The 26918-nt window shown below is 37.8% G+C and overlaps 1 protein-coding gene across 8 annotated transcripts in view; it reads right to left on the bottom strand.

The window, feature by feature from the left end:
* Positions 1-26918, bottom strand: part of LOC150079243 (uncharacterized) — a 575463-nt gene that overhangs the window by 390874 nt on the left and 157671 nt on the right. For 7 of the 8 annotated variants that reach the window (XM_090383519.1, XM_090383513.1, XM_090383518.1 and 4 more), the window contains one exon: positions 25272-25327. The gene's annotated coding sequence lies outside the window, so the exon portion shown is untranslated. Of the gene's footprint in view, positions 1-2908; positions 3006-25271; positions 25328-26918 lie in introns of those variants that run through there. The other variant, XM_090383514.1, reaches the window with a different exon arrangement.

Genomic DNA, 26918 nt, shown 5'->3' on the forward strand with positions numbered 1-26918 from the left:
CCTTTTTAGAAGTTCCGTGTCCTATTTTAATTGTAACCTCCAGACCTGAACACAATATTCTAAGTGAGATTTCGCTACCTTCTTATACAAAAGGATAAGACATCCTTTTCTCCTTTTGCAAAAGTCCATGTGCCTTCCTAGATATCTGTTTACACCTCTTGGAAAAATAGAGCTATATGGTAACATCTCGGAATTAAATCTTTAATTTGCCTTCAAGCAAATTCACTTTTTAAGAAAAATTATTATTTGAAACTCAATAGTTCTGAAATTTAATTTAAAAAGGTTTGGATCAAAATAAATATACTGTAATTTATTTTATTATTTCCTTGTACAATGCTTACTACATTACACTTAAATTACATTGTACTAGTGCTGTTTACTAACCGGGGTTCAAGCCCGTGACTACTAAATACGATAAATATTTGTAATGACGATTTATTGTAAACTCGACTGACTTGGTTGTCGTGCCGGAGTATAAAAACAGAAAAATTTTAATTTGACATTAGACTTATCTAGGGATACTAGACATATTCTTTAAAGAGTAAATCTACTATTTTTCATGGTATGCACTCTCTCTCCTGACCACTGAACTACGTCCTCACTCAGTACAGTATTAGACAACGTGCGTAACGGGCAGTTTACTCGAACATTGTATCATAATTAATGCAACCAACGCAGTTACATTTGCGAAGAGCTAATAATGACCGATAGGAATGAAAAAGCAACAACGTCTGGGCGCCAGTACGAAGACTATAAATGTAAGAAAAAGACTGAATTTGAAAATTAAATTAGACGTTTTGAAGCGAATCGATTCCGGTCAACGACAAACGGATGTGTGCCATAATTTAGGACTTGCAACTTTAACTGTAAGAATAATTATAAAAAAATAAAGAATTAATTTTAGCAGGGGGAAAGATAGCTGTTCACTGCAAGTAACTAGGACTAGGCCGGCTATTAGGATTGAAATGGAAAGACTAATTTTATTGAAAATAATATCCAATGCAGAATTCAGTTAAGTTAAATATTAAAAAAAAAAAAAAAAAAAGAAAGAGAGAGAGAGAGAGAGAGATTAGCAAATATGATGATCTGAAGAAAACTCGGCTAAAAAAAATGTGGAACCATTTAAAACTGGTAAGGGCTGGTTGAATAGATTTAAAATCCAGGGAGAAGCCGCTAGTATAGATCAAGGAGCCGAAACTTTCAAAAAAGAACATGTTAAAATCATTGAAGAGGGGTATTATGTGTTATACTTCTCAACAAGTTTTTTAACATAGATGAAGGAGGACTTTTGTGGAAAAGAATGCCTAAAAGAAGTTTCATATTGAAAGAAGAAAAAACATGCCAGGTTTCAAAGCGGCGAAGGATCGGTTGACTTTACTGTTGGGTAACGCTGCGGAAGATTTAAAATTAATATCCTTTTAGTTTACTTGGAAGAAGGCCACCAAAGTTCAATCCAAAATCCACACATTTTTCATGATTAAATTCATCAATTAAATTAAATCAATTAAATTCATGATTTTAATTGGAATTTTAAGTTTACTTTTGATACGTAAGTAGTTACCACATAATTATATACGTATGTAATGCAGAATATTTTATATGTACAAATATTTGAATATTAAATATTTTGACCGACATTTGTGCATCTTTTCACTACCGTTTATTATTGATTAGGAAATATCCTATGGCACCGACCGCAACTCACAAATACATATGTTACCTTATGGGAATGCGGCGCTTGTTTAGCGCGGATTCACTTAGCGCTCTGTTTTTACGGAACGAATTATCAGCGTTAAGCGGGGTCACCTGTAAAGGTTTATGGGAATAAGTAGCTGAAGTAACGGAAACTTGAACAACACAGCGCTTCAATAATATACATCTCGGCTACAAGCATCCGAGAAATTAAAATTACAAACATATAAAAGTAACCGTATTGACCAATTTCTTTCGAATTACGCTAACGAAATGAAGTACGACCTCGTGCTTATAACACTCATTTCACTTTCATTTTCTAAAAATATTAAAAATAAATAAAAATAAAACTATCATGAACAAATTTAATTCAAGAAAGTTGACACTCAACTGCATGCAAAGCGACTGTTTTTCTTTGTCAACGTAAAACTTTATATTTAGACTAAATGAGACAACTAAATTATTATGGTTAATATTATAAAAATGTATCAAGTAAACATCTGTCAGTATACATATAATGCTAATAAGTTGTCAATTTTGAATACACTTTTACCACAATATCGTATAAAATCAGTATTCTCAAAAGTATCAATTGTACTTATATAATTATATCTGCACATTCTACAGCTGTATGTGTTTTCGCTTTCTCTTCATCTACCCTGCGTTGGTACATCAGATCATTACGTTCATTTTTAATTCTTATTTAGTATTCTGATAATCATTTATATTAATTTAGAAAAACAGTGTACTGATTATGCGGAATAAGTACCACTTGAGATTATTACTAGATTTAATAACACTCTTATACCACGTGAAATTAATAATAGTTAAAGCCAATATAGTTTATTAAGCTATTCGCCTAAACTACTATACAATAAGGTGATGTTCCAGGCATCGGTAAGATACCCGAAACCTCACCCTTAATGTATAGAAGTTTAGGCGAATAGCTTAATAAAACAATATTATTAATTTCACGTGGTATAAGAATGGTATTAAATATAGTAATAATCTTAATAGAAAACAGCCTCGTAACGTCTTTCCCTAACTATATGAGTACCAGTTAGTTAAAGTTAGCTACTATCGATTCCAATTCTAATCAAGCAGACATCGATTTTGGCTAGAGTAATTCAACAGCATCCCGATGCAAGGAAGCAATGCTGCTTATTCAGCATAAGCCAAAATATAAATTAAGTAAATAAATAAAAATTTTACTCACTTCATTTGCCCATTCCTTCTAATGATTTGTCCAATCCTTCTTGAACAAATTTATTCAAACTAGCGCTACCAAACACTAGATAGAAGTTTTTTCCAACAATCAATTCCTCCTCTCTGGCTGAAAGAACGCGAAGAAACAAATGGCCCTCAGTCCCCAGCGGCTTGCGGAAACTGAACTTGGCCTGTAACAATGTAAGATCGCTCATCGATGAAGAGAGGATATTAAAGCTGGAAAGGGAATTAGAAAATGTAAGTTGGAATATCATCGGATTGGCTGAAACAAAAATAAATGAATCAGTTATAAGTTTATGAAGTGGAGATCTGCTGTACACCAATGGAAAGGTGTAGTTGGCTTTTTAGTCCATAAAGATATAAAAAAAAACAACATTTTGGAATTCAAAAGTACATCACCAAGGGTGTCAAAATTACTGCTCAGCATTTCTAAAAGGTACAAACTAAAGATTATAATGATACGTGCACCAACATCGAGCCATGATGATGAAGAGGTTAAAGAAATGTACACCAAAATTGAGATTTCTAGATGAACAGAAAACTCACTAAACCATCACTATGGGGGGGGGACTTCAATGCAGGGGCGGACTTTGGCCTAGGCAGACTAGGCAACTGTCTAGGGCCCGTAAAACGGTTTTATTATACATTTTTACAGTATAAATTTTTATAGGCACAGGACTCTTTATAACTCTCAACATAATACAAGACCTGTATTTTTATATTTAGTAATAGAAGACCTTTTTTAACCCATTAAACTACGTCCTCCATTACAATTTCTGAAAAGTGGCAACCCTAGTGTGGCCCGAAATAAGAATCTTGCCAGGGCTCGATTTTTCCTTACTCCAACACTGCTTCAATGCTAAGGTTGGAAAGACACAAAACATCAACAGAAAAGGAAACTATTGTATAGGAAATTTTGGAATTGGTGAAAGAAATGAAACAGATGAAAGACTTGTGGAATTTGCAGAATCTCGAGAGGAATGTCAGCAATGAACACTTTTTTTCCAGAAAAAGGGTTAACAGAAAGTAGACAAGGAAAAGCCCAAATGGATTAAGAACTAATGAAATTGACTTCATCCTCACTAACAGAAGATATATTGTGAATGATGTTAGGTTTCTGAACAAGGTTTCTGCAGACCTTTCAGGTCAAAGACATTGACGAGGGATACAACTTTCTGAAGTGATAAAGCTCAAGAAACCTATAAGTAAAAAGAAATCCAAAGAAGAAAACTTTAGTCAAGAAACACTTGTCACAATGAACAGAAGACGACAAATAAAAAGCAAGATAAACGCTGACAAGGACAAAATTGAGTATACTGAGTTACGTAAAGCCATTAGAAAGAGACTCAGAGAGGACATAAGATTTAATACAAGAAAAGTAATACAGAAAGACAAATGATACTGGATCTGAAGAATAGTGATGGGGTACTTATAAATAGCTGAGAAGGCATAATTCAAAAAGCAGATGGGGAAGATGAATCACAAATTAGCAACACATACGACATACCCGATATCCTTCATGACATAGTGTAAAAAATTATAGAAATGCTAAATTCTCGAAACTTGATTACACATGTTGGACAGACAACTTCAACTTGTGTGGCCGAGACCCGCTAATTTTCGTAAAGTCGGACAAATGCTAACTTATTGATATTTTCTCCTGTAGAGGATCTGTGTTCTCATTTTGAATTTAGAATAAATGGTGTGAATTTAACCAAACAGGATAGTGTAGGCTATTAAGAAGTATTTTTGGAAATTTAATATTCCAGAGAATTTCACGTCGGATTGTACAATTACCCCTAGATCGATCCTTTTCATGCTCGACTAGCTTGGTCCCACCAAAATGCTATGTTATTTTGGGATTTACTGCTAACCAAATGCAATACCTTGCATTTATTTGTTAAACTTCACTTGCCATTTTTCAGATCATCTGATTAGTTTACCTCGATCATATTAAACTATTATACTCTGAATACACCGACCGACCAACCTTTTCATCAGCAGAAAACAAACATCAAATCTTAAACACATATTCAATTTCATTAATAAATATTAAAAACAATAAAGCACGAACACTGAATCCTGTAGTATCCAAATCATCACATTAGTCCTTAAAGAGGGGATATATAACCATTTAAACCACCGATCATTTTCTACTACTTAACCATCCCTTTACCACAGTAGTAACCTGCCTCTAATTGCCGTATTGCTCCAATTTATACAGCCATCGTCAGCCAACATCATATATTTTATTCAAATATATGATGTCAAAATTATTCTTTAAATCATGTTTATTTGCAACAACCTCACAGTAGCTAATCAGACTGGTTAGGCATGATCTCCCTTTACCATCAAGGCGATCTTGTATTATTTCTTTCAATATCGACTTCATTATTTTCGGTGGCACACGGGTCAAACTTACAGGCCTGCAGTTACTCGCTTTACCTTTTGAACTACTCTTATGAATAAAATATTTACACATCTCCAGTGTTTAGGTAGTTCTGATGAACCAACTTTGCTGTTTATTTCTATCACCAGCTAGCATTTGTCAGGTATCTGTGTGGTTCCATTCGTCCCTAACAGAAAAATTGTATAGTTGTACAGCAGGCCCCCGTTATATCGATATTTGCTTTACGCTGATTCGCTATAACGTTGTTCTTATCTGACTTACCCGTATCTGACTATAACGCTCTTTAACAGATTGCATCTTTGGCATATTTAACGAAATAGTTTCATTTGATGGAGTCGACAGTTTGAAACTGAATACCAAAACAGCATTAAAACGTTTCCCACGCCAATTTGAGAAATTTTCCCACGTTCAGTGAAATTTTCTCGCACGCTAAATTAACTGCAGTACAGTCACTTGTTATGTAGTTCCGAGATCAACATTTTAAAAAACGATCAAGTATATTGCTTGTAATATTTGCGTTATATGCTTTTATTCGAAGTCTAGTCATCATCCAGTACAGTATTAGACATCGTGCGTAAAGGACAGTTTACTTGAACATTGTATCGTAATTAATGCAACCAACGCAGTTACATTTTCGAAGAATTAATAATGGCCGATAAGAATGAAAAAGCAACAACGTTTGGGCGCAGTACGAAGACTATAAATGTAAGAAAAAGACTGAATTTGAAAATTAAATTAGACGTTTTGAAGCGAATCGATTCCGGTCAACGACAAGCGGTTGTGTGCCATAATTTAGGACTTGCAAGTTTAACTGTAAGAACAATTATAAAAAAATAAAGAATTAATTTTAGCAGCGGGAAAGACAGCTGTTCCACTGCAAGCAACTAGGGCTAGGCCGACTATTAGGATTGAAATGGAAAAACTAATTTTATTGAAGATAATATCCAATGCAGAATTCAGTTAAGTTAAATATTATAAGAGAGAGAGAGATTAGCCAATATGATGATCTGAAGAAAACTCACCTAAAAATAAAAAAAAAGTGGAACCATTTAAAACTGGTAAGGGCTGGTTGAATAGATTTAAAATACAGGGAGAAGCCGCAGTGCAGATGAAGGAGCCGAAACTTTCAAAAAAGAACTTGTTAAAATTATTGAAGAGGGGTATTATATGTTATATTTCTCAACAAGTTTTTAACATAGATGAAGCAGGACTTTTGTGGAAAAGAATGCCTAAAAGAAGTTTCATACTAAAAGAAGGAAAAAAAAAAAAAAAAAAAACATGCCAGGTTTCAAAGCGGGGAAGGATCAGTTGACTTTATTGTTGGGCGGTAACGGTGCGGGGGATTTAAAATTAATATCCCTTTTAGTTTATTTGAGGGCCAAAGTTCAACCTAAAATCTACACATTTTTCATGATTAAATTCATCAATTAAATTAAATCAATTTAGATCAATTAAATTCATGATTTTAATTGGAATTTTAAGTTTAATTTTGATACTTATGTAGTTATCACATAATTATATACGTAGGTAATGCAGAATATTTTATATGTACAAATATTTGAATATTAAATATTTTGACCGACATTTGTGCATCTTTTCACTACCGTTATTATTGATTAGGGAATATCCTATGGCACCGACCGCAACTTACAAATACATATGTTACCTTATGGGAACGCGGCGCTCGCTTAGCGCAGATTCACTTAGCGCTCTGTTCTTCCGGAACGATTTATTAGCGTTAAGCTGGGGTTACCTGTACTGCCACTGTGACTGAGCTAGCATCACAGCACAGTGCTCATCAATTAAAGTTCGATTCTCAAATCGAAACATATTTGCAATATTCCGTGTTGTGATCAGTTATTTCTCTTTGCAAATTAGTATCACTGTGACAAGTAATAAGAAAAATAGGGCATATTATTAGGATGAATACTTTTTTTTATTGATTTTAAAGGAAACTGTCCTTTTATTATGAACTGCTACGGTTAGCCCTGTAGAATACTGGGCTTTCTATATAAAAATTCTATATTAAACTGTTTCAATATTTCTCTTTGGTGGCCCTGTAGTAGTTCAAAACTTAATAATAGTTTTTAATAAACTGTGGAATGATATCAGGGGAAAAAAATTAAATAAAAATAAGAATTTCTGAAATGAAGTCTATTTAATTAAACAGCAATACGCTGCTACAAGAGCAATTCAGCAATTTTGTTGAAAACGATTGAATCATTTAAAAAACTGACATAAAAACCTTTTTCAGGTAGTGAAATTGTAAAAGAAGCTGTATTTAAAGCTGCTGACTTACATTTCTAAGATTTTAAAAATGAAAAGGAAATGAATTCTTTACAGATATACATAAAAGCAGTTTCTAGAAGAATCCTATGAAGAACCTTGCGGGATGGCGCGTGATAGAGCAAAGGGAATTGAAGACTCGCCTGCAACTAACTGATATATAATGATTACTAGGCAACTGTTCTAGCAGAATGAATTATGAGAAACATAAGTAGAAAAATATCGGAATGAACATGCATGAATATAGAGAGTGTATCATAACATGAGGAATCCTCTTCAGGCATGGATTTAGGACCTTAAAAACAATAATAAAAGTTCACGTAAACATAGGCTGATTTCGCCAATTTTTTTCTGAGTTACAGCAATTTTTTGTTCCAGCAACTATACGTTTACCCGGAAATGCTCAAAATGACCGACGTGCGCCTGAATACAATCTGCAAATGCCAGACCTCCTCACCCACTCAAAAGTTCCAAGTGTCTGTCGGATTTTCTGGCAGGTTTATTCTACCGTTGGCGGAGCATTTCATTGTTATCAATTGGAACAAACAATGGCTTTCAGATAAAGCCCCACAAGTAAAAATCGAGTGGGATTCAGGTCCCTTGGAACATGCAGGCCAGGCAAGGGGTCCTGTATGACCTATCAATTTATTTGGGAATCACTGGCCTACGTTTCTAGCAACATGGATAAAATGAGGCAAGCGCAGTCGTGCACAAGCCACACGCGACAAATGAAACCAAGTGTAACTTATTTCAACAACTCATTTAAATGTTCTCAAAAAATTGCTGTAGGATGCTCCTGTTAATCTCCCAGATAGAACAATAGGCCTAATTAAATTGTTGCCAATTATTCTTGCCTATACAAGCCCCACAAGTAAGCACATATAATGAAGACACATTGGAGAATCTTATCATCCCTCCCATACTCCATATACTGGAGGACGCCAATATGGCCGCCGTTGTATTCGGACGTACGATTTATCGCTCCCTAATTTTTGTGTTTAAACTACAGTTTATGTTCTACAGTGTGTTTTCTCAAGAAGATATACAGCACAGGAGTCCCTTGTTGACAACTTTTTGCATTCTACTGGGTATTTAGTTAGATTCCAGCGTCATTTATCTGTTTCCTTTGTTGCTAGGCCGACGGCAGGGAAATAGAGAGCCGACCAATATAACGTGGCTGCCACGATAGTATCTGGCCGTTGGCTGGGGAGGTTGCCCTCATAGTGATTGCCCCTTGTGGAAACTAGGTCAGAGACAATATTCCCGGACTGTGTTTAAAGCGATATTATAGAAGAAATCATGACTTTTGTGCTTCTCCCCCCCCCATAAACTTTTCATGGTGAAGCATGAACTTCTTACTTGGGCGACACATTGATGAAATCCTAATGTCACCATCGTCTTCGGCGTTCCCCTCCAAAGGGAACTAGTCCCACCGCTCTGGGTGCATTTTAACACTTGTCTGAGGACCTGTGGGGGCGATATACAAAATAACCACAAATAAGCTCCCCAGGTGGGAAATAATGATGGCAACAAAAATGCCTCAAGGATCCCTCACTACAACATTGGATTATTCAATTAATAACATATAAATTCAATCATTCTAGAATCCCCCAGACATCCTCATCTTCAAGCAAGAAGAAATCTTCCAAGTAAACGAGGCATATACGTCGCAACAAATGGAGCCGCCCTTCACCATGGAGGAGATGCGAAATAGGAAATGCCCGAGACCGGACCTACTGGAGCTGGAGCTGATCAAAAAGACTGTGGAACACATACCTGGCCTCCTGCTCAAACTATTAAACTGCTGACTGCAAGCAGGGAAATTTCCAACCTCCTGGAAAACCACAAATCTGAAACTCATCCTGAAGAATCTTAACAAGCCACCAGAACAACCAGATTCCTACCGACCAATAGCTTTATTGACTACCCTGAGTAAACTATATGAAAGGCTACTGCATAAAAGAATGAGCCACTACAAAGCCACAAACCTGGAATCACCAAAACAATATGGATTCAAACCAGGATTATCAACCAGATTAGAAGCAGTCCAAAACCTTATATTCAAAGCAACCCAATGCGACAGGAAGTACTTCCTAGTCATCACAGTGGACCGGGGGCGTTTAACACCCTATGGTGGCCGAGCATCCTCAGCTGGCTCCGGGAGGCAGCCATCCCTACAAACCTCTACAAATGTATAAAGGATTACCTAACTGACTGAAGAACTGAGGTGGTAACACCTTTTTGAAATGTGACTAGATGGGTCCGGAGGGGCTGCCCCCAGGGCTTGGTCCTGTGGAACATTGTCTTTGACGGCTTCTTGGCTCGGGACTTGGGCAAAGTGAACTGCCAGGCCTTTGCTGATAATTTGGTCCTGATGATGGAGGCGGACTCCAGATCAGGCCTTGAGATTTATGAACCACGCAATGCAAGTGTTACAGGATTGGGCAAAACTACACGTGTTGAAGATCTCACCCACGACGACAAACTGTTCTACTGAAAGCGGTGCTCGACATCCACAGACCACCAAAAATAAAGATAGCAGGAGCAACCATCAAACTCGCAAAACAAATACGATACTTAGTAATTATAATCAACAATAATTTATCCTTCACCCCCCTCACATCATCCACCTGAAAGAAAAACTAATGAATTATGCAGCATTAATAGCAAGGGTCTCATGCAGGGACTGGGGATTAAACAGAAACTGTCCCTGTACTACAAAGCAATTTTCATCCCAGCCATAACCTATGGATCCCCGATATGGTATAAAAAAGCAGGAACAGTAGTAAATAAAAGACACTGAGACACAATCCAGCATAACATTATGCTCATCATCTCTCGTGTATGCAGAAAAGTGAGCACGCACGCCCTCCAGGTCCTGACAGGAGTCCTCCCACTGGACCTGGAGGCGACTCGCTGCAGGCTGATGTATCACCTGTCTAAGGGAACACTCACTACAATCTATGGACTCACCCTAGAACCAAAACACAACTGCAAAGCAGAAAAGGATAGAATCATGGCTCACTTGCTACAGCTGTGTCAGCTTTATCTTTGGCTGAAGTGACAATAGAGCAATCTGATTTTGACAGAGGAGAGAACAGAGATAGGATAGGCAAAAGTTGCCTATCATATCTCTATAGAGATAGGATAGGCAACTATCCTATCTATCCTATCTACGAAAATGCTCAGCCACCATTTTGACAAGAAGCGGGTTTTCTATTCTTAGCTTGTTCAAAATCTAGTTTGGACTGATAAATAACTGCTTTACAATTTTTGCCAACTTTGTTGTAGTTAGAAAATGAACCTGTAGATTTGGATGCAAGCACATTGCAATATGCAACCTTCTTACCTTGAACAGTCTTAGCACATTTATTGGAAAAACAAGGTTTAGATTAAGGTGGAGTGTGGAATAAAGAATTTCTTCCCTACAAGAATAATTTCACTGACAATCTGAACAAATACTGACATCAGAAGATTTAAAACAGTAATCCAACCGAAGGAAAAGAAATCTCACGGATCATCCCATTTTACAATATTGTAAGGACAAACATGAGATTGACAATGGCCACAAGGGAAAGGATCCATTGGAGAATTGGCAAGTTGTGGTCTGAGGTGCCTAGAGGACCACTCACTTTTACCATATCCTTAGAAGGGTCGTTTGTGATAAAAAAAGATCAAGTGTGTTGGCTGCATGGTAGGATTGTCTGGTATTATGGTAGGTAAATGAACACTGTGTGAGGTCATTAATAATTGCAAAAGCATCAGCATCACAACCAGCTGGAGTTGTGAACATTAAAATCACCAGGGAAAATTGCCTCACTGTTAGGAGGGTTGAACTGGAGAAAGACAAGTTTAAAAGTTCCAAGTCATTAGTGGAGTTGGGAAAATGATAGAGGGAACAGATTAATTGAGAGGATGTGGTAGAAAGATTTTAAGCCAGAGAAGATTTAAAAGTAAAGATTCCAAATTAGTAAGTCTCTGTCAGGGAAGTTAAAACGGACATATGCACAAGTACCACCTTTGAAGCAAATAATTTGGACACGAGATGAGCAGTAGTTGAATCAACGGATAACCAGGACTCTGTCAGAAAAAGTACATGGGGTTTGGCAGACTGTAAGTTGAAATAGACATCACTGAGATTAGAACCAAGACCACATATATTTGTGAAATGAATTAGGAAGTGCTTGGGAGGTTTAGATCTTTTCACAGATAAGCTTGCTTTGTTAGTTTGACAATTCACAATGTATTCAATAGTAAGAAAACGTGGGGAGGATGTGCTGTAGGAAGTAATGAAATTTTTGGATATGGTGTAAACATGGCAAGAATATACCCAGTTCCTTGACATGATTTGGCCTCAACAATGCCACCCACATATACTCTACTCGGACTTCCTCCAGTGGAGGCAGCAGGATTATACACTAGCTGATCTGGAAGCCTCATAAAGAGTTATCAAGAGGTTCAAATCTGGTGAACTACCTAGTAGCCAACCCGCAAACACCATTTTACAGCTGTACCCTCAAAATGTAAGGAAGACTGGATCTCTCCATGATGTCCACATAATCTCAAAAGACATCAGTTGCACTGCTTGATGGGAGATTTGTGGGGGGGGGGGGTGCCGAAGCTTTGCTCTTGACACTAAACATGGGCTTCACCACTTCCAACAGTAATTGAAAAAGCAATTATGGTTGATTTCACAAGTGCTTCTGATAGGCTGTGGTGGGGTACTATTCTCAGGAGGCTTAGACATGCCAGGATTCCAGAAAATCTGTACAGGTGCATCAATTCTTATATGAACAACCATATAGTCTTGATTTAGACCAAGTACCAACAAGTCACCAAGCTGGTCACTCAGGGTTGTTCCCAAAGTCCTGCTCTTAGGTCATTCTTTTGGTTCATTTTCCTGGATGAGTTTCTCGGGAATGGCCTCGACTGTATTAAGACCCTTTCTTTGGCAGACTACCTGCTCTTGACTGTTCAAGCTGACACTAGAAATCAAACGGAAACCTGGGTATATCAAGCTTTTAGGATCCTTCAGGCTGGGCTATCACACACAGGCTTCAAATATATGGAGAAAAAACCAAATCGATCCTTCTCAAGGTTTACCTTCAATTGAAAAGACCTGTTATGAAAATAGCTGAAGAAAGGAATACAAACAGAGATCCTGGGATCCCATTAGGCATCAATAATGCAACCAAGAGAGAACAAAAGCACATTGCTGAAAACCTTCAGATCATCTGGCATGACTCCTGGGATTCCAACACTAAGGATACAGTAATCAAAAATTTTTTACCTGCAGTGGCCTTCACTAGCCCAAAGCTTCTTCCCTAATTCCCACCACGGATGCAAAGTGACCTTCCTTCTCATGGCCCTTCAATCACAACTCAACAGCACTTAGGGTTCAGCAAAACCGAAAATGCAAATGCGACAAACTGGAAACATGGGACCCCCGTTATATATACCTTCCCACTGTATGAGGAATACCAACTCAGGATAACAAAAAATCAAGACCCCCTCCAGCATCATGAACATGCTTTCCTTCATCACTATGCAGCTCTTTCGGGGTTCACGAGCTCAGTCATTCAACTAAAATGAACAAGACAAAGACAAGATAACTAGTCTGCCTGCCTCACGCGAGGGAATACCCCTGTCACCAACTTCTGGGTGCTTAAAGAATCTAGACCTCTTCTCACAATGTAACACTACAGAGGAAGCAACAACCCTTGAAAACTACCAGGCTTGACAACTAACCATGACTTTAGTGATTACAACCAATAGTTTCAGTGAAAAACTGCCCACGGAATGCAAACCTCATTTGAGGTAATGACCTCTATGCTGGCACAACACGTGTGGAATCTTCTATTCCTTGCAAACCTTTCCTTGGGAGGATTCTTGCTGGTGTTGTAGAGAAGTGTGGAATTGCAACCCCCAGCAGGGGTAAGATTCTTATACTGGAACTCTAGAGTGCAAGATTCGCCACCTTGCTAACCTCTGCTCTTTTTAATCTGGAAACCTTGGATTGGTAATGTGGTATGGTGTAGTGCTGTATTGCCTAGAGTTCTGTGCAATTGTTCTGAATGCTTTGCCTTAGTGGAGACACGAGTCTGCTATATCCACTACAACTCCTTGTGCTGCTGGCTTTCCTAAACACGGTTCCTGGTAACAACAGACTGAGCAGATGTAGCTCTTTGCGATGAAGTTGTCTTTTGTCTGATATTTAATTATATTTATTTTTATGTAATTTGATTATTTTCAATCTTTTCAAGTATTTCTTTTGGTCGTGGCAGTCTTTCCTCCCTGTACTTGGGCAAACAGGAGAGGGAGTATATTAGAACACTGTTAAATTATGTGCAACTGACAGCGGGCTTGCCATGGATTGGCTGGGCCTCTTTAATTAATAAATAAAAAATAAATAAATAAATAACCCCTGCCACCATTCTTTCGTCTGGTATCCCACCCCACTAGACACTTTCAATTCCCTGCCCCCTCTGGGCCAGGATGGGCAACCTGTACCAGGGGTTCCCTTATTACTGTTTCCCCTTTCTAATCAGGTAGGTGCCTCTGCTACTGTCCCTATTTGTCCTTCTACCTCATTAATCACAACCTCTTCCTGTTTCCCCAAATTTCCTTTCAACAAAAATTTATATATATATAAATAAATATATATATATATATATATTTTTTTTTTTTTTTTGGGGGGGGGCTCTCCCTGGATGCTTCAGCCACCCCAGGGTTCACCTCTGCCAGAGCTTTCGCTCCCTACTGACCCAGTCTGCCTCCTCATGGCAATGGGTGGTAAACTAGGAGTTTTTGTGTTCCCCACAAGACCATAAGCTAAAAATCTGGATGAACAACAGACCAACACAAACACACACACCAACCTACACTATCTGGCCTTAAAAGAGTTTGTATTCATCTCAGAGTTAAACACTGAGTTGGGGGAAACCCCTAGAACTGCATTACAAATATAACTATACACCATAACACCTCCATTTAGAATTTCACATTGGTCTGTACAGGAAGATTTTCCTAATAGTGGTCGCAGAGCAATTATTTTCAACCTCTTCCTACAGCCTACATCCTTATTGCAGCTTCTCTCCCTCAGGATATCAGAAGATATCCACTAAACACATTAAATGGACAAAATCTTGTGATTCTATAGAAAGACTTCACTGCTGAGAAATTAAATTCCATTAAATTGTTGACAGCATGAGTATGCCTTTCATGTGCAAGTGGCACTCCTTCGGGCACCACTTGCACTGCAATGAAGAAAGCTGACAGACTTAATACTGTTCCTCAGCAGAATAATGAACTTTCAGTATTGGGTAAGCACGTTCACAAGGCATGAAAACTCTTTCAGTGCAGAACTTGGCCAGAGGCAGAAGGCTTAAAGATATTTACACAGATGCAAGGAGAGAATATGTGCACGCTAGAGCTAAACAGAAATTAACCACTTGGCAATCCTTAGTTTCAGCAGTTGTCAACTGTGACCCTTTGGGTTTGATACAAAATTAGAAAAAATAAACTCAACTCGCACAACATCTGTGACACTGTTATTAACAACAACATGGAAACAGCCAACTGGCATGATACAGTAAATACTATACTCAATCAGCTTATACATCAAGATGATCCTACCACAGACTCTCCAGAACAGCTTAAAATTAAACTGGAAAACTCATTATATCACTCTTGAAGACACAGATTTATATACTGTTTTTGAAAATGCTGTTATGATAAATTAAATTTTGCTGATCTTTTTCCTCATTCCCTACTTAATATGTACAACAAATGTCTTTTAGCTGGAATTTTCCCTGACATTTGGAAGACTGCATTAATTAAAATCATCTGCAAGCCTGATTTCAGATCCAAAAGCATACAGACCCATATTTTTATTGTCTAATTTGAGTAAACTATACGAATGGCTCATTGCAGCTGGTCTCAATAATCTGTTTGACAGACAAAATTTAAATTCATCTTCTCAGTACGGCTTAAAAAATGCAAATCCTGTGGGGACACTTTAGTTTCATTTGTGAACTACATTTCTAGCTCATGGAGCCACTCGTACAGTTTATTCAAATTAGCCAATAGAAATATGGGTACATACAGCACTGGGTCCATCCAGGTTGTATCCAAAGAACAACATCTCTCAAGACCTGTCTCTAGAGGGTGCCCAGATACTCAGTACTTGCTTCCCAGTATCCTTAGTCTGGGCAGCTATGGGTGCAGAATTTCACTCATTAGAGCAGACAGTGATTGTAGTGGCCAGGGTTCCACCACGTTTCAAGCTTAGTTGTCACCTACCTCCTCATTGAGTAGGCTTTCCAAGTGATCACCTTCCTGGTGACTAACTGATAACAAACAACTAAACACTTGGTCCTTGAGGTTGTCAGAGACATTCTCTCAGATATACCAGACAAGCTGTACTTGCTACATGGGAGTCTAAAAACTGAATTCAGGTGACACTCAAGTCAAGTGGACCCAATTTCGGCTAAGTCTGGATGGTCTGTGACAGCCAAACCCTCTGCTTGCACCTTCAGGATGTTGACTCTCTTAGTAATCCTGGGTATAACCCCACGCAAAAGCACACTGTGGGTGACCACCCATATCTGAACCAATGTAAGCAAGGGTCAAGGTGTGGCACCAACACCACATGGAGGAATGCTACCCCTCTGTGTTACCAGGCAATACCACCACTTTGCTTATTGGAGGTTTGAAGTGGTGGAACCCATGTTTAGTTTCCAGAGCTAAGTTCCGGTCAACCCTCCCCATCTCTTCCATCATGCAGTACGACTGATGACTTTTGCGGTTATGAAGGACATCATGGCAAGTTCTAATCTTCCTAACATTTCGAGGGTACAGCTCTAAAATGGTGTTCTCAGGCCGGCCGCTAGTTAATACACCGGATCGAACCTATTGGTAACTCTTCAGGAGGCTTTCAGATCAGTTAGTGTATAATCTTGCTACTTCTACTCTGCCAGATAGTGACTGGAAGGAGTCCGAGTAGTGTGTATGTGGGGAGCATTGTCGAGGCCATGTTATGTCAAGGATCTAAGTATATTCTTACCATTTGTGAACCATATCCAGAAATTTCATTACTTCATACAGCATGTCTCCACCCCCACCTTTTCTTACTATTGAATACACCATGAATTCTCAAACTAATAGAGTAAGCTTATGTGCAGAAAGTTCTAAGCCTCCCGAACACTTCCTAGTTCATTTCACAAATATACGTGGTCTCAATTCTAATCTCAACAATGTCCATTTCCACTTGCAGTCTGCAAAACCCCATGTACTTTTTCTGACAGAATCTCAGTTATCAGTTGATTGATAAAAGGAGATTCCAAATTACCAAGTCTCTGACGGGATATATCGGCCTTCTCTGGCTTAAAATCTCTCTACCTCATTGTGTCAAATTCATCTGTTGTCTCTACCATTCTCCCAACTCCACTAATCACTTGGAGCACTTCGACATCCTCTCTTTGCAACTTGACTTTCTCCAGTCCAACTTTCCTAACAGTGAGGTAATTTTGCTTGTGATTTTAATATTCACAACTCCAGCTGGCCTTCATTTTCTAGTCAACACCGACCCAGCTGGCCGAGATGCTGAGGTTTTTGCAATTTCTAATGACCTTGCACAGATTGTTCATTTACCTACAAGAATACTGGACAATCCCAACCATACAGCCAACACGCTTGATCTTTTTCTCACAAACAACCCTTCTAAGTACACGGTCAAAGTGAGTGGTCATTTAAGTACCTCAGATCACAACTTGGTGATCGTCTCTTCTCCAATGGCACCTCCGTAGCCAGGTGGGAAGGAGCAGCAGTGCGTAGCACATGCTTCTTGATTAGACCGGGGTTCAAGCCCCTCACCACCAAATATGGAGGATGCGGAAAGGTCAGGGAATGACCACCGCATATCCCGCAGCAATATGGCCTTAGTTGCTAATGCTCCTAAAAACCAAATAACAAACAAACAAACATCTTCTCCAATGGAACCTTTATCTCATGGCTATTCTCAACCTCTTATTGTCTACCATTACGAGAATGCAAAATGGGATGACCTGCAAGATTTCTTTTCCATGGTCGGATTACTGTTTCAAAACTTCTGATATCAACATTTGCCCAGGTCGTTTCAGTGAAATTATTCTTGTAGGAATGGAATCCTTAATTCCACACTCCACTTTAAAATTTTGTCCTTTATCTAAACCTTGGTTTTCCAATAAATGTGCTAAGGCTGTTCAAGAGAAGAATGTTGCATATAGTAATTGGCTTGTTTCCAATTCTTCAGTTTCATTTTCTGCCTACACCAAAGCTCGCGACAATTGTAAAGCGGTCATTAATCAGTCCAAACTAGATTTTGAACAGGCTAAGAGTAGAAAACTTGCTTCTTGCCCTAATGGTAGCCAAGCATTCTGGTCTCTTGCCAAAGCTATTGGCCCCAACTTTTTATCAGCCAAGGATAAAGCTGACCTGCTAGCATCCCATTTTCCTTCCAACTCATGTATTAATGATTTTGGTAAAACACTTCCCACCATTCCCAACAATGCTCCATTCAATGCCTCATGCGGTCTTCCGTCAAAAGGACGTCAGAAAGATTTTGACGAATCTGGATGCTAAGAAAGCTCCGGGTCCTGATGGTATTTCTCCACTTGTTCTCAAAACCTGTGCTCCTGAACTTATTCCTGTTCTTTTCCGCCTTTTTTCACTTTCTTATTCGAAAGGTGTTTTTCCTTCTGCTTGGAAATTTGCTCATATCCAGCCAGTTCCTAAAAAGGCTGTTCAAGTGACTAATCCCTCCCATCCAATTATCGACCTATTGCAATTACTTCTACTCTTTCTAAAGTAATCGAGAAATCAATTAACTGCCAACTAAACTACCTAGGAACCTTCTGTCTGATCAATGATCACCAGTATGGATTCCATCACTGTCGATCCACTGGTGATATTTTGGCTTATATTACCCATATATGGACAAATTCAATGGAAAAGTTTAGTGAAAGACAAGCAGTTGCTCTTGACATCTCAAAGGCCTTCAATCGTGCTTGGCATAAACGTCTTCTAAACAAGCTTCCATCTTATGGTTTGCCAACTGTTTTTTGTAATTAGTTATCCTGTTTTCTCTCTGATCGCTCACTGAGGGTGATGGTAGATAGCTCTCCGTCTTTAACTTCTGCGTTTCATCTTGCATATTAATGACCTTCTTCCATTGACTAGAAATCCTATCCATAGTTTTGCTGATGACAGCATATTGCTTTCCACTTTGAAAAACCTTGCCCTGCTCAATCAGCTTCAACTTCTCGAATATCTGCTACAAATTCCTTAAATGCCAATCTCCAGGTAATTCTCCAGTGGGGGGAAAGACAACTAAGTTGATTTCAATCCTTCTAAAACTTAGTCTTGTCTTATATCTCGCAAAAAGGATTCTTCTGCTCCTATGCTTATCTTTGGTGACACTCCGATTTCTAGGCAAAATGATATCTCTTTTGGGGTTTACCCTGACTTCTAATCTCTCTTGGCACAAGCACATTACAAATATTGCTTCCTCTGCATCAAAAAAACTTGGTTCTCTTTCCCTCTTGGCGTTACTTTTCTTCCAAACAGCTGCTCACTCTGTATAAATCGCAAATCCGCCCTACCATGGAATATTGTTCCCACATCTGGGGCAGTGCTTCCAAAACCTCTCTCAGGCTTCTAGATTCCATTCAGAAGAGGGCAGTTAGGTTAATTAATGACTCCTCTCTAACAGAGTCTCTCCACTCTCTGTCTCATAGATGTACTCTTTCTGCTGCATGCCTTTTCTACAGATACTTCCATGGGCACTGTTCTTCTGAACTTCACTCTCACAGAACCAACTTTTCATATTCCTCGTTTATTCATTGAACTGCCGTTTTCTGGAACAACCTTCCTTCACACGTATTTCCTGAAAATTACAGTCTACAGAAGTTCAAGTCTAATGTCAACAAATATCTTCTTTCGTCTTCTCAACCTCCAACCCAAGCACAGTACTAAGAACTATAGGTTCTAATACTTCTCGTGTTTGGGGTTTTCATAAAAAAAAAACTGATGACACTTTATTCCAAACATCCTACATGTTCTTCTTTGTGATTCTGTCCCAGACTCGTTTTATTATTTTGATTGCATGTAAAATATGGAATTTCTTTCCAAAATTCTTTACGAGTTGGGCCTCCCTTCTTATCTCTTCCTGAACAAATAAACACACGCATAGTAGTAATGTATTGTATAGCTACACGCGCGTGTTTTTAAATTTGGTATTTATGCCTGATATAGCCGAGAGAGATTCCAGTAGCACATGCTCTTTGAGTTGACCTGGGTTCATGCCCGTGACTGAAAATTATTATAATGAAGTTTGTATTAACAATTTATTGTAAAATCCACTGACATGATGGTCGTGCCGGAGTATAAACAAGAACATTTATTTATTGCAATTAATGTTCATATTTTCGATTCTGTTGATACTTGATATTTGAAAAAAAGAAGTCATAACCCGGGAACTCGTAAAGCAGGAACTGCCCGTATTACTACTATAATTAATACCACTCATATACCACATGAAATTAATAATATAGTTTATTACGCTAATCGCCTAAATCACTATACAATTTAAGGTGACGTTTCAGGCATCTTATCTTACTGATGCCTAACATCAGACCATGATGCTGACAGACTCCTCTCTTGCCAATGCTTCCAAAAACCAGAAAGATATGCACTTCAGGTTTCTGGGAGCATCAGCAAGAGGAGTCTGACAGCAACATGATTTAATGATGGGTATTGATAAGATGCCCGAAATGTCATTCTTAAATTGTATGGTGATTTAGGCGATTAGCTTAATAAACTATATTATTAATTTCACGTGGTATATGAGTGATATTAATTATAGTAATAATCTTAATGCACCACCTTTCTTCACTATTTCTCTAATCATTCCTTTCAAATATTTTTCCCCACTTTGTCTCCATCAGAAGCTCGGGTGACCCCAGCAGAGTATGATGAGCAGCCTGCCTCACCTTCCAGAGGTAGTGAAAAGTAACATCCCACTAGGGGCCCTGCAGCCAGAGACACAACAACAGAACATAATACTACTGAAACAAACCAGAAATTACAATATTTCTGGCTTTTATAGAGGGTCTATACTTCTTCACAAAGTACCATGGTGCAGATATGGAAACCACTGGTGCTGCCATCCGCAAAACACTATGCCACTTCACTATAACTGAAAAAAAAAAAAAAAAAAAAAACAGATGAAGAAACAATGGAAACATTCATCTTCACAACTGCACCAAAAAGCGAAAGGTCAATTGTCTGCTAACAAGGTCATGTTAGTAGTAGTAATAATATTGAAAATGATGCAAGAAAGCAAGCTTATATAGCATCAGCTAAAAAAAGAAAAAAAAAAAAAAATTCACCCATCAAAAAGTTCTGATCAGTTCACCTTCCAAGAATTGTCCAGTTCTCCTTTGAATTTATTCAACCCATTCACTTCAACAACAACTGGTGGAAGCCAGGTCCAACAATCAAAAACACTGGATGAAGACAAAGTTGCACACACACACATATTCTGCAACCATCCTTCAACTTGAATTTATGTTCCTTTGTGTGTACAGTCTCAGCAAGTAAAAGAATAACATTAACATTCAGCTTACTCAATCCATTCATGACCTTAAACACCTCAATCAAATTTCCCAACATGTGCCTGGTCTCGAGATGCTGAAATTCGCAGAACTGAAGCCATTCTAGGTAAAAGCACCCTTGTTCCTTTCACCTATCTGGTTGCCCTTCTCTGCACTCTTTCCAGCAGATCTACATCCATCCTAAAGTGAAGTCTCAAGACCTGTATACAGTACTCAAGATGCAGTCTAACCATGGCCTTATAGAAAGGGATAATGACCTCCTTATCCCTGCTAGCAAAGTTTCGGTATATTATTGACAAAACCAAATAAGCTTTCCTGGCAGTAGGTCTGCACGTCTCGGAGAATTCCATTTCTGACTGAACAATTTCCCCCAGATCTTTTTCCTTCTCCACTACCCATATAGTGGAGAAGAAATAAAGTATGTAGTTAGTGCGACACAGTTTATAAGTTACTCTGGGGTTTATAAGTATGACACAGTTTATAAGTTACTGCTACCCATGTGCAGTACCTGCATTTGTCAATTTTAAACTTCAATTGCCATTTCTCAGATCTTGTTGCAGTAGCTCATCCTTATGACTGTTGTTAACCACCCTTCCAACCTTTGTATCATCTGCAAACTTAGACATTAAGCCTGATATACCTTCTACAATAATTGACAAATATTGAAAACAACAACGATGGACCAAGCAGCAAACCCTGGGGAACTCCATTAATAAAATTAGTCCACAAAGAGCCTTAACCAGTGATAACCACTCTGTCTTCCTCTTAACCATCCCTTTGTCCTAAATTGTCCTAACTACCACATTACTCCAGTGTGTACAGAAGTCTTATGTTCAACAGTATCGAAAGCCTTCCTGAAATCCAAGAATACAATGTCAAAATTATTTTTTGCATCAAGGACCTTTGGTCACTGCATCACAGTAGTCTACGATAACCAGATCAAGAGTATTTGCTTCCTCAAGTTGTGCTCTCTAACGTGCTAGGCGCCTCCGTAGCCAGGTGGGAAGGAGCAGCAGTGCGTAGCACACGCTTCTTGATTAGACCGTGGTTCGAGCCCGTCACCACCAAATACGGAGGATGCGGAAAGGTCATGGAATGACCACCGCATATCCCGGAGCAATATGGCCTTAGTTGCTAATGCTCCTAAAAACCAAATAACAACAACAACAATCTAACATGCTGCTGTACAAAACATCATCCAAGAAATCTGGAAAAGTCTTGCTAGTGTGTTCACAACCAACCTACAAATTCCAATAAACATCTTGAAATTTAAAATTTAAAAGCAAGTCAGAATGTCTCCATTATGAGACATTCTGACTTGCTGCTCCACTCTATTTCCCTGTATAGCTGTTTGGTATACTCATCACAGTCAAGAGGCCTATAACACACTCCTCTCAATTTTGTTTTCCCAGTGCTTATACCAAACCAAACTGACTCAACATTGCACTTGTCACTCAAGTAAACTGGATGCACTGCCTTAGATTTAATATTCTTCTTAACTAGAGCATAATCCCTCCAGCTCTCCTGTCCTGTTTGTCCTTCTTGCATACAATGTATTTCCCTTATTCAAATTCAGCATCATGTCTGAGTGACACCACTCCTCTGCTATCCCTACAATGTCTGCATTCGACGACTTAATCAGCGATTCAAATTCGTCAAATTTATTTACAATGCTTCTAACATTATTGTACATGCAGATGTTCTTACTCTTAGTTACCCTAACACAGACCATGTATTCATTTGTTCCATGATGACTCACAGCAGCACCTGAAATCCTAAACACCTTGCTTTCCAGGCTGTTGCATGTACCAATAGTAGCAATGCTAGAATCACTTTCACCTCTGCCTGTGGCTCTAGTTAAACTATTAGTTGTGTATCTCCCCAAGCTCACCTGTGTGCCAGCTGTACGGTATACACACCAATATACTGTAAGAAGTATTTAGGAAAAGCAGTAAGTGTATCCATATTTAAAAAAAAAAAAAAAAAAAAAAAAAAGTGTGCATATCCACAATATCCTTTACTACGACCATTCATGACCTGTGATATCTCCATATTTTCACCAGTGCTGATGATTTGATGTACATTCATTTTTCCTTAATTCTGTGCACGAGACACAGAGAGTTCAGAGCACATAGGGTGATAACAATCTTCTAATTTGCGTTTGTGTCAAAACATTTTCCTTGGCTAGAGTCACTTTTTCAATTAAATGCTTTGTCTCTTCAAAATCTGATAAACAGTTTATATACAAAAAATTTATCATTGAGTTTTGCAAAGGGTACTTTTCCATATGGGAAAAAAAAAAAAAAAAAAAAACAATTATTACTTGCTGATTTAATTGTAACTATTAGCATTAGTAGAGGCATATGATGCAAGAAATCAAGCTTATACAGCATCAGCCAAAAAGAAGGGGGGGAAAAAAACCTACCCATTTCACCCATCCATTCCCTCCAAAACTTCGTCTAGTTCTGGTTTGAATTTATTTAAGCTGTGTACTTCCACAATGACAGATGGAAGTTTGTTCCAGCAATCAACCACTTGCTGGATAAACGCAAATTGCCACACATCTATTTTACAACTGCCTTTCCTCAATTTGAATTTATGTGCCTCAGGTGCATTATCTGAGCAAGAGGAAGAAAGCCATCAGCATATAGCTTGCTTAAACCATTCAAGGCCTTATACACCTCAATCAGATCACCTCACCGATGCCTAGTCTCCAGATGCTGCAATTGGCACAAATTAAGCCTTTCTTGGTAAGAGAAACCCTTTGTTCCACTCACCAATCTCGTTTCCCTTCTCTGTACTCATTCCAGCAGCCCTACATCCTTCCTAAAATGAGGCCTCCAGACCAGTATACGCGAGGTGTGTCCTGACTACTGCCTTATACAAGGGGATAATCACCTCCTTATCCCTGCTAGCAAAATTCCTGCATATCATTGACAAGACCCCATGAGCTACTCTTGCAGCCTTTCTGCACTGTTCAGAAAACTTCATATCTGAATGCACAATTACCCCAGGTCTTTTTCATTCTCCACTATCTTGAGTGCAGTACTGCACAGTTGGTACATTACTCTGGGGTTACTGCTTCCCATATGCAGTACTTTGCATTTGTCAAGGTTAAACTTCAGCTGCTACCTCTCAACCCAGCTGTTCAACTTTTTCTTAAGAAGATATATAGCTCCAAGCATTTCAATTTCAAGAATAACTTAAATCTAAAATAAATAAATAATATTTTAGGACAGAAAGCCTCAAAATGTGGCACTGGCGCATTTGCATCACTATTATAGTAACATCTCATTGTGAAATCCTTCGAGTTGCCCTCCTTATATTTCAAATAAGTAATACTTTCCCATTAGGGAAGACTACTGTTACTTATTTTCAGTGGACAGAAAATAAGTAACAGTAGTCTTCTAACAGTAGGACAGAGTACCACTACTCAGACAGCACTGTTTCAAAGCTATTTGTCTTCTCATCAGTGAGCAGGTAGATATCCAGAGTTATAAGGGGAGGCATCCCAGTTGTGAGTGAAAATAAGTTGTTGTTGGGTTTTATGGCACCTGAAAATAAGTAACACTAATCTTCTCTAATGGGGAAGTGTTACTTATTTGAAGTATAGGGAGGGCAACTCATTGTGAAGGATTTAACAAATTTCAGATGTTACAATAATGATGCTATGTACAAACTTCAGGTTTGTCTAAAAAATTCAACTTTGTAGTAATGATGCAAATGCACAAACTAATGCTATAATCTAAAACGAACTTTAACTAATCTTATAGTAGCAGTTTCTACCACAAAAACTGTACCGGTATTTATTATTGTCTGTTGCAGGTTCAGATTTACATTTATAAAAATTTAATCAATTAATATTTATTTATTTTCACAAGGTATAAAATGGAGCAAACGGACAAAATTACAAATAATATTCATACTGTTCTATAAATTTTGAAACACATTCTGATGATGACTATTAATTTAGAGGATGGGGATAAAAAACCGTAGATTCTCACCTTTGATATTTCTTCTACCTTCATGTTAAGTTCCTGCCATTCCTTGGCCACGTCACCTGCAATGAAAGTTTAATATTCAATTTATCTTTATTCTGTTTCAAATATTTCAAACAGATTCATTTTGAGGTAAATATATTTCAAACTACTTCACTTGTCATTCCATTAAAAAATATACCTTTAATTAATTACTCATAACTAAATATTATTTATTTGTTGGAATGTTTATTTGCCAAATCACTACTCAGGAACCATTAAAGCCTTCCCTGGATAGGTGAACTACAAAACAGTTGTTTATAACTATCTGCTAAATCTGCATAAAGAGAAAATAAATGGAATAATTTGGGAAGTGGGGTAAATAGCGTAAAAGAGAGCATGCAGTTAAGTGTAGACTAAACGGAGGTAACTCCCATTTAGTATATATATTTAACCACATACTCTGTTTAACTGCTTTAAGGTCTTAAATTACAGAGTAATCGAAATTCATGCAATAAAAGTTTAACTGCTAACTTATCATTTACAACTTGACGAATTTGATTCTAACTACTACAGTAGTAATACTGGTCAACCTCAGATATCCAACAGCTGTTGTTTCTAAGTTAGCTTTCAGCCATTATCACGTAATGTTTCAATTATAATGAAAACTGTACCACATCATTTTCCTAAACACAGAGCATGTTCATAATTGAACACCCATGATCCCACACATTTGTATCTTTCAGACTGCTTAAAACGAGTGGTATATATGCACTAACAACCTTCACAATATCAAGGCAATATCAAATCAGAAATTTCAACAATAATAGTTCAAACAGTATATAATATCTCATCAAAGAAAAGCATGATAAAAGTGAGATGGTGGCAAAAAGATTTTGTGATTACTTTCAACATTTATTGCAATCTGTATTGTAGTTATATTTTTAATAATAAATGAAATAATACTTATTGCAACCACCATTATGATTATATTTATCACAATAATTAAAATAAAACTCAAAATATACTATCAATTGTGTCTTTTGAATCACCCACTTGTTTAGTACCTTACCTTACTACTTAGCAGAAAATGGAAGTCATATAATAATAGTTTAAATTTTTAATAATTTTAATCATATTAAAATATTTAAAATTATAAAAAAATTTAACACTTTAAATTAGAATTCAAAAATTTTGATATTTTAAATATTAGCAACCATCAACTTATTCATGGGGCTAAATGCACTGTGAATAGTAAGAATTCATGGGGGGGGGGGTGGCGGAAGAGGATCAGAAGATGTTGAAGATGGCAAAATGAAAAGTGGCTTCACAAACAGTGATCTGCTCACAGGCAAGTGGGGATCATTTTGACCCTACTCAGCAGAGAGGTATTGGATTTTTAATAAAGACTAGAAAATCCATCTGCTACACAGGCATTGCTTATACAATATGTAACTTAAATGTTCCCTCATTCTGTTAGGGACCAGTCATTAATTTGGACAATTAGAAGATAGCAGACATCACCACTGTGCTACTCACTGAGTGTAAAGTGGAATTTTTATAGGCTTTTTGGCACTGACCAATTAGTTATCTTAGGTGAGGATAGTATGGTTTGTCATCTTAATAATAGAAATGGCTAAGCCATAAAATGCCAAATAAAAAAAATTACTGACT

Source organism: Mastigoproctus giganteus, chromosome 10 (genome assembly GCF_048544385.1).
Source record: "Mastigoproctus giganteus isolate SK-2022 chromosome 10, ASM4854438v1, whole genome shotgun sequence".
In the NCBI taxonomy this organism is placed as follows: domain Eukaryota; kingdom Metazoa; phylum Arthropoda; class Arachnida; order Uropygi; family Thelyphonidae; genus Mastigoproctus; species Mastigoproctus giganteus.